Raw genomic sequence first — 15,562 nt, forward strand, 5'->3', positions numbered from 1 at the left:
CACACTAAGAAATTTTTACTAAGAAGCACGTATCTGTCCAGCATCATGGTAACACCATAGATCCCAGGATAGAGTCTCCAAATAGGCTTTTATAACATATTTACATTTTGTTATTACATATTTACATTTAATCCTTGCTTATCAGAAAATAAATATCATCCTCATAAATCTGATATCTAAAAAACACCTTATATACCCATTTATAAAATGTTTGTGCGTGTGTGTGTTTAATGTTCAAAGCTACTTCTACATCTATCGTCTATGTAAGAACTGACGTAAGCTGAAGTGGCATTTCTCTGTGATTCTGTCCTAATTTTCTATTCAGCTCTCGGCCTGGAGAAGTACTGGCAGAGACAGCAGAATGAACTGGGAAGTAAAATTGACAGGAAAACTGGTCAAGTTTCTTATTGGAGAAGGATTACCACACTGCTCTATTCAGATCTGCCCCCTCAGATCAGATCAAATCACATCAGTCGCTCAGTCGTGTCCGACTCTTTGCGACCCCATGAATCGCAGCACGCCAGGCCTCCCTGTCCATCACCAACTCCCGGAGTTCACTCAGACTCATGTCCATCGAGTCAGTGATGCCATCCAGCCATCTCATCCTCTGTTGTCCCCTTCTCCTCTTGCCCCCAATCCCTCCCAGCATTAGAGTCTTTTCCAATGAGTCCACTCTTCGCATGAGGTGGCCAAAGTACTGGAGTTTCAGCTTTAGCATCATTCCTTCCAAAGAAATCCCAGGGCTGATCTCCTTTAGAATGGACTGGTTGGATCTCCTTGCAGTCCAAGGGACTCAATGTTGAAACCTTATTATGAGGCCAGTGGGATGTTCTTCATTCAAATACAAACTGTCTGCATTTGAAGACAACTTATTGTAAAATACCTTTCTGTAAAAAAAAAAAAAAAATGGTTTTTTTTCCCCAAAGAAAAATGTTAAATATCCACTTTTAAGCAACCAAAAACCAAAATAGGTTTGCATTAGTAACTACATTTTATCTGTCTTAGTAACTGAATGTCTTCTTCAGTATCAGATTGGAAGTCTGAGTATAAACTGTCTTCCAACCCAGGGAGTACAGATTCTGCTGCATTTCTTGCTTTCTTCAGCACTTGAGTGTGTGTGTGTGTGTGTGTGTGTGTGAGAGAGAGAGAGAGAGAGAGAGAGAGGGAGATGTCTGAGGTGACTTCACAGGATATAGCCCGCCAGGCTCCTCTGTCCATGGAGTTTTCCAGGCAACACAACTGGGGTGGGTTGTCATTTCCTATGCCAGGGATCTTCCCAACACAGGGATCAAAGCGGCATCTCTTCTGTCTCCTGCCCTGGTAGGCAGATTCTTTACCAACTGTGCCACCCATACCTGGTGGCAAAGTCACATCTTACTCTTGACAGATTTTGCCCATGATCTTGACCTCTTTAGCATATAAATGACACAAAGCTTTTTCTCAAATTTCCTATGGCTAAATTCATGGTTTCACTTTTCCTTGATTAATATATCTCTGAAAGTGAAACAACCTCCACTGAAGTCAGCTGTAAACATTCACTGGAGAAATATTCAGTATTTGCTTGACAGTTCACATGGATGCATAAATTTGCAGCACCAACCTTTTTTGTTTTTCCTAAAATATCATTATGATGGATTCTAAAGAGCATTTGGCAATACCTAAAAAAACAAATAAATAAATAAATATTGGGCTTCCCTGATAGCTCAGTTGGTAAAGAATCTGCCTGCAATGCAGGAGACTCCGGTTCATTCCTGGGTTGGGAAGGTTCCCTGGAGAAGGGAAAGGCTACCCACTCCAGTATTCTGGCCTGGAAAATTCCATGGACTATCCATGGAGTCCCAAAGAGTTGGAGACGACACAGTGACTTTCACTTTCACTTTTTTTCCACCTTAAAATTATCAAATTATTCAACTGCATAAGCATACATGTGTTTTCATCATACATGGTTCAAATAATGTGAATATAACTCAGATTCCATCCCCTGGTCCTCACCTAATAGCTAGTTGCACATATATTTTGGGATTCCCAGGTGTCTCTAGGAGGAAAGAACTTGCTGCCACTATAGGAGACACAAGAGATGTGGGTTTGATCCCTGAGTTGGGAGGAGGGCATGGCAACCCACTCCAATATTTTTGCCTCAAGAATCCCATGGACAGAGGAGCCTGGTGGGCTATAGTCCATAGGGCTGCAAAAAGTCAGAAAAGACTAAGTGACTGAGCACACACACACATATTTTACCATAATTCATTATCTGTAGCAGTCAGACCACAACTGTTGCAATGATACTATGCCTGGATAGTAATTTCAGGTCTACATTATAAAAACTCCTGCACTGATAGTTAACAAAATAATTTATGGAAAGACTTGCATAGACTGCCAAACACTTAACAACTATGTTATGTCACCCATCTATCACTTAAACTGATTTGTTGATTTATTTATCATTTGACAGTTTATTCTAGTTTCTCAACAAGATGGGAAATCTTTAGAAGGCAAGTTTATATTTATATCTGTACTTATGTCCAGTATCTCCCACCATACCTGGTGACACAGATTAGGAAATATAAACTGTGCTAAAAAAATGGTCATTAAGGATGCATAGAGCTCAAGATTTATGAAGATTGGGAAAATATAGCAATGGATAAAATGACTCTTTATCCTGAGGAGCTCTTTATATGGTTTAGAGTTCTCACATTTAAATGAAAACCTCCTGTCCTCGACTCCAGAAAACAGTCTAGTAGTCAAATCTGGTAAGTATCACAAGAAACAATCACAGGTGAAGTAATAAAGGCTTCAATAGTGGCACAAATTTTAGTGAGGGTAGAAAAAGCAATCTAATTTTTTCCCAATGAGAAACATTATTTTTTCTTCTCAATTCTCAATACTGATCTTAGTGGTCAATTACCATCTATATATTGGATTTAATAATAATAATAATAAGAAGAATACAAATGAAAACAGCAATAAAAAGTTTGAAGAGCTGAGAGGTTTCCCTCTATTGTGTGTTGTTCATCAGCAAATATACAAAGTAAAATCTGACAAGGCCAGCAAAACCTTTTGAAGCTTATTTGTAATATCAATTTCCACCCACTAACAGATAATCGCAAAGGTGTGATCACTCATACTCACCTAGAGCCAGACATCCTGGAATGTGAAGTTGGCCGGGCCTTAGGAAGCATCACTATGAACAAAGCTAGTGGGGGCGATGGAATTCCAGTTGAGCTATTTCAAATCCTAAAAGATGATGCTGTGAAAATGCTGCATTCAAAATGTCAGCAAATTTGGAAAACTCAACAGTGGCCACAGGACTGGAAAAGAACAATTTTTATTCCATTCCCAAAGAAAGGCAATGCCAAAGAATGTTCAAACTACCACACAATGGTATTCATCTCACATGCTAGTAAACTAATGCTCAAAATTCTCCAAGCCAGGCTTCAGCAATACGTGAACCTGAACTTCCAGATGTTCAAGCTGGTTTTAGATACGGCAGAGGAACCAGAGATCAAATTGCCAACATCTGCTGGATCATCAAAAAAGCAAGAGAATTCCAGAAAAACATCTATTTCTACTTTATTGACTATGCCAAAGCCTTTGACTGTGTGGGTCACAATAAACTGTGGAAAATTCTGAAAGAGATGGGAATACCAGACTACCTGACCTGCCTCTTGAGAAACTTGTAGGCAGGTCAGGAAGCTACAGTTAGAACTGGACATGGAACAACAGACTGGTTCCAAATAGGAAAAGGAGTACGTTAAGGCTGTATATTGTCACTCTGCTTATTTAACTTATATGCAGAATACATCATGAGAAACGCTGGGCTGGAAGAAACACAAGCTGGAATCAAGATTGCCAGGAGAAATATCAATAACCTCAGATATACAGATGACACCATCCTTATGGCAGAAAGTGAAGAACTAAAGAGCCTCTTGATGAAAGTGAAAGTGGAGAGTGAAAAAGTTGGCTTAAAGCTCAACATTCAGAAACCTAAGATCATGGCATCCAGTCCCACCACTTCATGGGAAATAGATGGGGAAACAGGGGAAACAGTGGCTGACTTTATTTTTCTGCACTCCAAAATCACTGCAGATGGTGATTGCAGTCATGAAATTAAAAGACGCTTACTCCTTGGAAGGAAAGTTATGACCAACCTAGATAGCATATTAAAAAGCAGAGACATTACTTTGTCAACAAAGGTCCATCTAGTCAAGGCTATGGATTTTTCAGTGGTCATGTATGGATGTGAAAGTTGGACTACAAAGAAAGCTGAGTGCTTAAAAATTGATGCTTTTGAACTGTGGTGTTGGAGAAGACTCTTGATAGTCCATTGGACTGCAAGGAGATCCAAGCAGTCCATCCTAAAAGAGATCAGTCCTGGGTGTTCATTGGAAGGACTGATGTTGAAGCTGAAACTTCAATACTTGGCCACCTGATGCGAAGAGCTGACTCATTTGAAAAGACCCTGATGCTGGGGAAGACTGAGGGCAGGAGGAGAAGGGGACAACAGAGGATGAGATGGCTGGATGGCATCACCGACACAATGGGCATGGGTTTGGGTGGACTCCAGGAGTTGGTGATGGACAGGGAGGCCTGGCGTGTTGCCCTTCATGGGGTCGCAAAGAGTCGGAAACGACTGAGCGACTGAACTGAACTCTACTGAACATTAACAAGCAACCTTGCTCTCAGAATTTATTGTGGTTAGTAATTAACTAGTAACTGTGCACAGATACCACAATTTTTATTTTTACTCCATCCTTTAAATTTATTTTCTGTGTGCATGTATAATTTTAAAAGGCAGAGATTACATAATTAAAGAAATCTCACCACTTGTTAAGTAGCAAAACATTTCCCAACCAATTGGTCATTAGCTAGCTGGTCATTAGTTGGTCACTGTATCAAGTGTCCTGAACACCCTTATGGAACTCAGCACCTACACTGGGACCCTGTCTCTGTAACCCAACAAATCAGAGTGATGCTTAGCAAAGTAAGGAGCCACTGAGACTCCACTCCAAGGATTATGGCCAAATTTCATTCCATTTAGTTATTGCCTCAGGTAAGGCTGTTGTTAAATATTCTGAGTATCTTCCCTTCTGCTACTGCTGCTGCTAAGTTGCTTCAGTCGTGTCCGACTCTGTGAGACTCCATAGACGGCAGCCCACCAGGCTCCCCCGTCCCTGGGATTCTCCAGGCAAGAACACTGGAGTGGGTTGCCATTTCCTTCTCCAATGCATGAAAGTAAAAAGTGAAAGGGAAGTCGCTCAGTCGTGTTCGACCCTCAGCAACCCCATGGAGTGCAGCCTACCAGGCTCCTCCATCCATGGGATTTTCCAGGCAAGAGTACTGGAGTGGGGTGCCATTGCCTTCTCCCATCTTCCCTTATGCGTGGCTAAAGATAGCTAAATAGGTTAAGTAGATAAACAGAGAATAGAGACACAGACAGACACGGTCCCTGGTAAAATCCTAAAAGAACTATCCAGTGAAAAATATTTGGGTGACTTCCTTCGCAGTCCAGTGGTTAAGAAACTGCCTTGCAATGCAAGGGGCGTGGGTTCAATCACTGGTCACAGCACTAAGATCCCACACACCCGCAGAACAGCTGAGACCAAGCCCTGCAACTACTGAGCCCAAGTACTGTAACTACTGAGCCCAAGCACCACAACTGGGAGTCTGTGTGACACAAGGAAGGATCCCCCATGACACGATGATGACACCACGTGCTGCAGCCAAGACCTGATGCAGCCAAATAAATAAATAAACATTTTTTTAAATATGTGGGAACATTTTATTTTAAAGCCATCAGACCAGGACTGCTCTGCTGTTGTCCTGTCTCCTACTGCTTTACCAAGTTTTTAGCTACAGCAAATACACTGCTATATATATATTAACCAAACTAATGAAACACCTTAACATTCCAACCATTCTGAAACCACCCAGTCCTATGCATTCTACATCCTCTGAGTTCTAACACATTTGCTCTCTCACATTACTACCTATATCTTAATCGATGACCTGGCATAAACTTTAAAACAGTTACAAATTGATAGAGGCCTTTCACAAATTGAAATTCATATGTTGGTTGCACCATTTTCCCTCACATTGTCTGGAAATAACCACTGGGGCAAACCAGAGATAAAATGTGAAAGTTAATTCTCGCTTAAGGGAGGGTAAAGCTACCCTTACTTGTATGCTGTTTCACAAAACTGACACTTCATGTTTTAATCTCCAGTAAATAGATGTTTTAATACAGATGTACAGATTTTGCTAAAATGAATATGGAAATAAATTTTCACTGTGAAAGAATAAATTAAGACCTATAGTAAATTAATGCCTCAAAGAAGCTTCACATATTTTAAGGTAGAAAAAAGTCTATTAAGAGCATTCAGAATCTTCTGAGAGATTATTTGTGGAAAGAAACCAGTTTTTATGCAGAAAAGATTTTCTTATAATAAAGGTAATTAAGCCAATTGAGCAGATATAAAAGAACATCAGGAAAAAAACTGTCCGTAGGTTCAATTTCAGACTAAAATGCAGTCCAGCCTGGTATCAGAAGATGAATCACAATGAACATTAAGGGGTTCTCAGGTTTTGAGATTTTAAGATACATTAGATAGTTACGCTGTCATAACTATCATAGTAACATAAGCTATCATTAGAATAGACTGATATTTCATTTATTCTATTACATTGTATTGGATAGAATACTCTATAAAATGGGGAAGAAAAAGCAAAGCTTAATCACTCATTCATTTAAAAGCATTTATTCAGTACCTATTCTGCAAAGCTTTATTCAATGCTAAGATAAATCAAAGTCCCCTTTCTCTGGGAGTTTATATTCTTTTGGATGAGATAACTCATAAACAAAAACATATAAATAACTAAATGCTATGACGAAAGAAAGAAAACAAGGTCAGGAGAGTGTGATGAAGGTGTACTTGCTATTTTCACAGGCAGTTAAGGAGGATCCCTTAGTTAAACTGACATTTGAACTGAAAATTAAAAGCAGAGAAAACCATGTGGAGCAGAGTATCCCAGGAGAGTGATCAGCACATCCAAGTTCCTGAGGCAGGAGTGCCCTTGACACTTTTGCGGAAGGGCGGGAAGGCGTGGGTGCCTAGAGTTCAGGGAGCAAGCGAGGCAGTGCAAGAGAAGGTGTGAGAGTGTGAAGGGAGGTCACAGGGCTGGGGTGAGGGGCCAGGCTACAGCAGACTATCACTAAGAATTTTTATTTTATTCTGAATCAGGTTGGAAGATACCAAAGAATTTCAAGATCACTTATTATGAGTAGGACCTTATAGGAGAAGCAGGAAAATGACATGATCTGACAGGTTTTTACAAGATCAGCCAGGCTGTTGTATGGAGAATAGACTGTGGGACTGAGGTGTAGCAAAAGACGAGCTAGTTAGAAAGAGAGCTCCCGGTCAGCTCTGCCAGGGCAGGAGAGGTCAAAGTGGTGGGAGTTGTTGGAGTCTAGATATATACTTAAAGGAACTGACAGAAGTGTCAAAACAAACTAGAAAGACTACACAATACTTCCAGAAAATGCATCTCTCAGACTGATAGTCAAATAAAGCTATCTGCAATGCAGAAATTAAATGTACGACTGTATACAATTATGGTGACAATATTATCCATAAATAACCATCAGATGTAGAGATGTCTAACAGGTTAATACCATCCTGAACTGGGTAAATGTATTAATCGTTCAGTCGTGTCTGACTCTTTACGACCCCACAGACTAGCTCACCAGACTCCTCTGTCCATTGGATTTCCTAGGCAAGAATACTGGAGTGGGTTGCCATTTCCTGCTCCAGAATTGAATAAGGAGGCTCCAAAAATAGGGAGATTCCACTCCCCACCCATCATTCAAATTTTCATGGGCAGAGACGGTGTGTATCCTGCCACCAGCTTTGTTTCAGAGGGCTTCCCAGTATCATTAAGTGAGAGATTATACTGCTTGGAGTTAAGCCTTTTTATGCTTTATGTCTCAACAGGGGGGAAATTAGAAGAAATTAATACACAGTGGAAAAACTTCCAAGAAATGACAGATCGGTCTCATTTTCATGTAATCCTTATTTCAAAATATCCTGCATGCTATAAACTTCAGTGAAATATATGTCAGTCCCTCCACTGATGCTTGAATACACCCACAGCAGATCGTACTTACAAAACTAGGGTCAACAAATGGAGAATGGTTTCATTGTCTGCGACAGCATTCCCTGATTGGAAGCAGTCCCTTGGGAATTCATTGCTGAAGACAAGTCCCACCCCTTCAAACTGCGGCCACCCTCAGTCAGGATCATCCGACAAGACATCGCCTGGGAATCCATCTGTTCTAGCCAGCTTCAGAGAGACCAACACAGGTGATTAACCAGGTAAAATTCTTACTCTTCCTTTTATATTTAATATCATATATAACAATATATGTGCATCATTATGTAAGCCGTTCGCATGTTGAAGTGTTTCTGAAAACACAATCATAATACGTTGCTCATGAAATGAAGTTTTATAAGAAGAGAAAAATGCCTAAGGTTATATATACTTAAACAAAAAAACATAAGATGCTCGCTTGGTGTCACTTTCTGGCATTGATGGAAATTATATTCATCTAAAAATGTAAAATATTTTCTCGTGAAGTATGAATTTTTAACAGTAAGTGATAATTGCAGTGGTATGTCATGTAATTGTTTGGAAAAATGATTTCCTCTACAAAGTTCAAAGTGAAAACGTTTGTTTTGTTTAAAGCAGATGATACTATTCAGGATTTACACTTTCATCTGTTACTTTATTGAATAACTTCAATACAGATTGAACATTGTGCTTTGAAATAATGTTCATCTATGTTTAAAGTTATTTTGACTAGAAAAATAAATTTTACAGTGTTCTTTTTATCATAAACTTTTTCATAAAATTGATCAAGGTCTGTTAGATAAAACACTTGCCTCTTCTGACAATTGACTGATGTACCAAATAGATCAAAGCAATTCTAGAGAAACATAGTGCAAAGGTGTTATTGTCTAAAGACATAGCTTTTTTTTTTAATTCAGAGCTGCTTAATCAACAATGTTACTAATGAAATGATTGGTTGCCTTGAGGTTGAGAGTTAATAGAATGGACAGACAGCCTGTTTTTCCCTTACAGCAACCTATAATGCTAATGGATAAGCTAATTTTCTCTTCCCTAAAGTAATTGCACAGTCTCCTTAATTTAAAATCACTTGCATTTACTCACTTGGTTTTTTTCTAACAGGGCAAAGGTCCTGAACATTTAGACTGGGAAGATTTAAATAGTCAATATAATGTAGAGTGTAGGACCTTTCAGCATAAGTAATTAAAACTTACTATGCATTTTTTTTAAACTTATGTTGAGTACATTGTCCATTTTAATTTGCAGGAAGATAATATTACTACAAATTAATCTTATAAATTCCTGATATGATTCTGTTACCTCTCTGTTGATTCAATAATCTCTCTTCTGTTTAAAGAAGAAAACTTCTGATTCTCATCAATAAAACTTTGTCTAGATCAGTGAACTGTATATATTAATTTCTGTTTTAATATTGCCAGGACTGTTATAAACCAATGAATGATGTTAGAAACATTACATTGAAATAGAGATGGGTGACAGTTAAAGTCAGCATCCTAATGAGAAAAATCAAGTTCATATTTCCAATAGCATCTTTAATGCGCAAGAAAAAATCACTGCAAGTATTAGCCTGCATGTTTTTCATATTTCTTATTACAGAGTTTTCAGAATAAGAAATCTGTTTTTAATTTTGTTAAAATTGCTCATTCTTTGAATGCTTTAATTTACTCATTATCTTTAATTATCTTAAAATTTAGCATGTTCACTTTATATTAACAGCTGTATTATCTAATGTACTGCCACCTAAAAACCTTAAGAAATCTTAATTTCTGATACCTTAAAATAAGTCCTCAACCTAGCAAACCTCTTAAAATTCAGTTACATTATTAGTACATGTGGAAGTGGTCTGATGGCAGATAAAACATTATATTAGCTACAGATGCTTTTATCTAAACAAATTTTAAAAATAAGAGGGAAAATACAGTTCTTCCCTAGAACCTTCACAATTGGAAATTTTATAGCTTAATTTTGGAAATACAGGAATTTGAATAGTTTAGTTTGTTCAATAGCCTGGAAATGCCCTTATTTTGCCCTAACTTTAAAAAGAAATCTATGAAGAATTTTAGACATATGTAAAAACAGAGCAGGGTAATGAATTTCTAGGTCCCTAGGACAAAGCATTAACAATCAACACATATGGCCATTCTTGTTTCATATATAGTCCTTCTATTTGTCTTAGTTCCCTTGTTATGTAGAAGTAATTTTTAGACAACATGTAATTTCACGTTTATATCAGAAAGCTTGTTTTAAAAATAAGCTATCTTCTTTAAAACATTACTGTACCATGATCACACAAATAAAGGCCCTTGATCTGTTGATGCTTGTAGCTATTTATGTGCACAATATGGAAATAAAATTAATGAGAACAAACTTAATTTCAGATGCTGTTTATCACAATGTCAATATTTTATGTTAAAATAAGTTTAAATAAAAAAAGAAACATTTAAATAACCTGTAATTAGGAAAGGCATAAAAATTAAAAATCTCTATTAGGAATAAAAGTAATCATGTCCAAGAATACTATGGTATATATTTATACTGCTGCTTTGCCTTCATGTTAACTATGTCTATTCCACTTTCTTATTTGAGTGAAGATGATTGCTTGAGGGTTATGCTAGTATTTGACAGAAAATGCAAAATTTCTTTGATGTTGAGTTTTATTTTAAAACTCCCTTGGACACTCCAGTTGTAGTTAATTTTCTGGAGTTGAGATAATAGGAAGAACAATGTATGTATCTGAGAGGGAATGTTGACTACTGAGCCTCATTGGAATATTTTAATTACTTTAGGTCTTCATTTCCCCAAGGAATTCTTTTATTCATTTCTTCTTACTAGGTTTCAATCACGGAATTTTTTACAACCCATGACCTAAGAGACTTTATAAATTAGATGAAAGATTATCAGAGACACAGGTATTTCTCCTAACAGCACACTTAATTCAATACAAATCCATTAAAAAATAATTGAGAATTATATAAAGTGGGATCCCAAATAGTCTGAACAGCTAGCACAACTTCTAGAAGAAAAGCATACTTTCTATTGATTTTTCAGACTTAAAGTTCTGGTACTGCCATCTGTGTCAGCTTCTCCAAATAATAACATCAGGTAGTGCTTCTGATTTGGGCAAGGCTCGGTGGAGAATGGGCTTCCCTGGTAGCTCAGCTGGTACAGAATCTGCCTGCAATGCAGGAAACCCTGGTTCAATTCCCAGGTCAGGAAGATCCACTGGAGAAGGGATAGACTACCCACTCCAGTGTTCCTGGACTTGCCTGGTGGCTCAGCTGGTAAAGAATCCACTTGCAATGTGGGAGATCTGGGTTCGATACCTGAGTTGGGAAGATCCCCTGGATAAGGGAATGGCTACTTACTCCAGTATTCTGTCCCGGAGAATTCCATGGACTGTATAGTCCATGGGGTCACAAAAAGTTGAACATGACTGAGTGACTTTCAGTGGAGAATAGAGAACCAATTGAGGATGTTAAACTTGAATCAGATTGTCCAATATGCTCATAGGTCATGCAAACTGATACATACATAGTTAGAGATTCACTTTCCTTTCTCAACTGTACATTTTACTTATTAGATAAGATTTTTCTAATGTTTTTTCTTTCTTCAGAATTATCTTGGGTATTTAAGAAACTTTGCATCTCCCAATTTAAAATTACTTTGTCAATTTCTACCAAAAGAGAGAGATTTTAATTTGTATTAAATTTATGTATTAAACATGGCTAGAATTGATATTTAAGTTTTGAGTCTTCTAATCTCTGTATTTGGTATCTGTGTCCACTTATTTAGATATTTGTTAGTCTTTTAATAATGTTTCATAATTCTCTGAGAGAATGATTCCACAGGTTTTGTAGTTTATTCCTAGATGTTTATGTTCTTGGTTAATCTTTTATTTCTGCCTTCTTCATCAGTATTTGGTAATAAAATCATTATAAAAGTAAGACTTTTAATTCTTCTGTCATAAGACTATTTTGACTAATTAAAAAAGCAGAAAAAAAAATCCACCTTCCCCTAGTTCTATTTTAACAATAAACAAAAATTTTCCCACTCATAGATTTTGATTTTGTACAAGTTTTCTTCTTCTATTCAAGTCACTTTGAGTTATTTATTATTGTTCTATAACACTACTCATTTTATTGAATGTGCAAAATCAGCAACATGAAGTTAACATAATGATCTTTATAATTCTTTAATTGCTCCCACTATTGTGAGTATATCTACTTTATAATTTCTAATGGCATATATATATATTTTTACTTTTGTCTAAATCACACATGAGAAGGGTATTTTTATTATTGCTCTTGCCATAGAAGCAGACTTTTTCAATCAGTATACTTGTTTTCTTTCTAATTCACAATTTTCAGGTTTCATCTGTTTCATTTAATTTTCTTCTGCTACTTCTGTTTGCCCTATTTTTTTGTATTCAAGTTAAATGTTCAATTTATTTTCAGTTCTTGTTCAGTTATAGAAGCAATGAAGGCTATAATTTTTTAGAGTATAACTACAGACGTAGATAACTTTTACATTTATGTTTTATACAGAATCTCATATTTTCTTATTTGAAAAATGAAATAATAGTTTTGCAATGATAACATTCCAAATGGCAAAATATTTCCTAATTGTTTTTCAAACTTTTAGCTCATTCATGGAATGAGGCAATGTTAACATAACAGCATACACTAGGGAACTGACTTCGGGCTGATTTGTTATATACTAAGGCCATTGTGTAAATTGACTTATCTAATACTGATTAATTAAAGCAAAGTAATAAAAGTAATACAATGGTAATAAATTTAGCATTGAGTCATTTAAAGAAAAATCCAGTGCATGCAAATGCAAATATGTTCATATCAGCTTGTAAACTGAAACAAAATAAAGATAACTAGGGAAATTTTATCATACTTTTAGGCTTATAAAAGAATGTGAAAATAGCAGATTATTTCTAAAAGGGATCTTAGGAAGCATTTGGCAGTCACTCTTATATTTTATTCAGTCAAGAAACTCTTCAAAGAAAATATTTGTTGGGTATGTAAATAATGAAACTGACCAAAGCAGATCCACTCTGGGCTCAGCAGTCCCATTTCCCCGCAGCCTGCTCAGTGTAGAGCAAGCCCTGAAAGGGCTTGAATCAGCAGCAGGCACTAAACACTGTGTGTTTGTGCTAAGTTGCTTCAATCCTGACTCTTTGCAACCCTATGGACTGTAGCCCACCAGCCTCCTCTGTCCATGAGATTCTCCAGGCCAGAATACTGGAGTGGGTCACCATGGCGTCCTCCAAGGGATCTTCCTGACCCAGGGATTGAACTGGAGTCTCCTGCACTGGCAGGAGGATTCTTTACCACTGAGCCACCAGGGAAGCCCAACAGTTAAGATTTTTAAGTAAAATTCGAATTATTAAAATGTCAAAAAAATTCAGAAAGGTATTACAAAGAAAATAAAATCAGACTACAATTTCACCATGGTTTCCCTGGTGATTTAGTGGTTAAGAATCCACCTGCCAAGGTGGTAGACACGGGTTCAATCCCTGGTCCAGGAAGATCCCACATGCCTCGGAGAAACTAAGCCCATGCTCCACAACTATTGAATCTGAGCCCTAGAGCTCATGGTCCACAACAATAATAGAAGCCATTGCAATGAGAAGTCCATGGGCCACAACTAGAGAGTAGCCCTTACTCTCTACAACGAGAGAAAAGCCTCTGCAGCAACAAAGACCAGCACAGTCAAAATTAACAGGAGATTTAAAAAATGTTTTTAAATTAATAAATTTATTTATTTAAAAACATTTTTAAAATCACCTGTTAATACAAATACTCTAGAAAATAAGCTTCTCAATTGGATGAGAAAATCGACACCTAGAGGGATTTTTTTTTAAGACAAAAAAGAAAACTACTAGTGCCAGAGAAAAACTAGTAATTAGACTCTTGATAACACTTTTCTTTTTTTTTAATATAAATTTTCTTAGCTCACAATAATTTATTCAAGTCTACATTCCTCACAAAAGGGGCTAAATTTAGTTGTCTGGTGGCTCTCTTATTCTATATATGATGTAATTCCAAATCTTGGATAGAGTAATTCAAATTAAAAATAGATGAGAATATGTCTACAAGTTTTTTTTTAACTTAGTCATTCTATGCAGTTATGAAACATATTTTCAGTGGTGATCTGCAAGAGAGCATGATGTTGACTTTGAATAAGCATATCTTCACTAAATATATATCTGTATACATACACACATTTCATATATCATAATATCATTTGCTATAGTCTTGTCAATGCCTCTTATGTTTGTGTACACTGTAATTCTATTAATGATTTTATCCTCCATCACACACACACACTCATGTGCACACACACATACACACTACGACCTTTATCCTAGTGTAGATACATTAAATAAAATTTGCTTATTTTAACTAAAAAGAGCAAAATATCTAAATTTATCAATAGGCTGAGAAGGATAGCCTGATAAATGCGGATGGTGTTCAAATTTTTTTACTAGTTTTAACATGGTATTAAAACTCATTCAAGTGGCTAAAATTAGCAGTCTCAACAAAGATTGGATGATTAATTGGCATGAGACATGGGAGAAGCAAAGCAGATGGCCCAGTCACTTTTTATGTCATTTCTCTAGTTTGAAAATGGTCCAATGTCAGCTATAATAAAAGCTTGAGATATAAGCTGGAAATGCATCCATCTTTCAGCTGAATTTTTTTTCCAAATTAAATGTGGATAATCTGATTCAGAATGTTAAAATAATATCAATAAATGTGATAAGAACTTTTGGCTCCAGTAGTGTAAAAGTAATACTATTGATATCCGGCCAATGAAAGTTCAAGTGGGCATAGTCAGATGAAAAAATCTAAATTTTTCTTGCTCTTGTTGGACTTTTTATGAAGAACAAGATGGCACCACTGTTTTAATCTCTCCTTCAAATAACTGAACACTGAAGAATAAGCGAGTGTGTATATATCATTTACAGTTTGGAGTGCTGGTCTACACCCCACTACCCCTGCACTGGGTGCACAGGCATTTAGCAGGATAGAACAATTACCATTCTAAAATAATTGCCTTTTTCAGGATTTGCCTATGACAAGTGTTTGATAAGAAAGCTTTCCTGAGGTCTAACTTCTTAGCAAAACTGTGGTTTATGTGAAGTGTTACATGTGATTATTGTCAGTTCTGTGAAGCCAAGGTTTTGGAAGGAAAACCTTGAGGATCCTTGGAAAATTTACAAAGAAAGTAAAAACTTCATTGGAAAATATGTATCCATATGTAACCCAGTGAGCTTCCCTGTTCTCTCTCTGCCTCCTTCCTCAGATCATAGGCTCTCATTCAAAATGCAAGTACCCCTGAACACCCAGATTCTGCTCTTCGGTGAACTTCCTAAGCAGTCCAAGCACTAGCTTTTCCATAAAGA

General features: G+C 36.8%; 2 protein-coding genes across 2 annotated transcripts in view; one reads left to right on the forward strand and one right to left on the reverse strand.

Annotated features, from left to right (window-relative positions):
• Positions 1-723: 723 nt before the first annotated feature.
• C27H8orf48 (chromosome 27 C8orf48 homolog) overlaps positions 724-15,562 on the reverse strand; it is a 34,729-nt gene continuing 19,890 nt past the window's right edge. The window contains exon 3 of the transcript XR_003509130.1: positions 724-887. The gene's annotated coding sequence lies outside the window, so the exon portion shown is untranslated. The remainder of the gene's footprint in view (positions 888-15,562) is intronic.
• Positions 8,286-15,562, forward strand: part of DLC1 (DLC1 Rho GTPase activating protein) — a 521,689-nt gene continuing 514,412 nt past the window's right edge. Inside the window, exon 1 of the mRNA XM_027530242.1 lies at positions 8,286-8,369. The gene's annotated coding sequence lies outside the window, so the exon portion shown is untranslated. The remainder of the gene's footprint in view (positions 8,370-15,562) is intronic.

The sequence above is a fragment of the Bos indicus x Bos taurus genome, chromosome 27 (genome assembly GCF_003369695.1).
Source record: "Bos indicus x Bos taurus breed Angus x Brahman F1 hybrid chromosome 27, Bos_hybrid_MaternalHap_v2.0, whole genome shotgun sequence".
In the NCBI taxonomy this organism is placed as follows: Eukaryota; Metazoa; Chordata; class Mammalia; order Artiodactyla; family Bovidae; genus Bos; species Bos indicus x Bos taurus.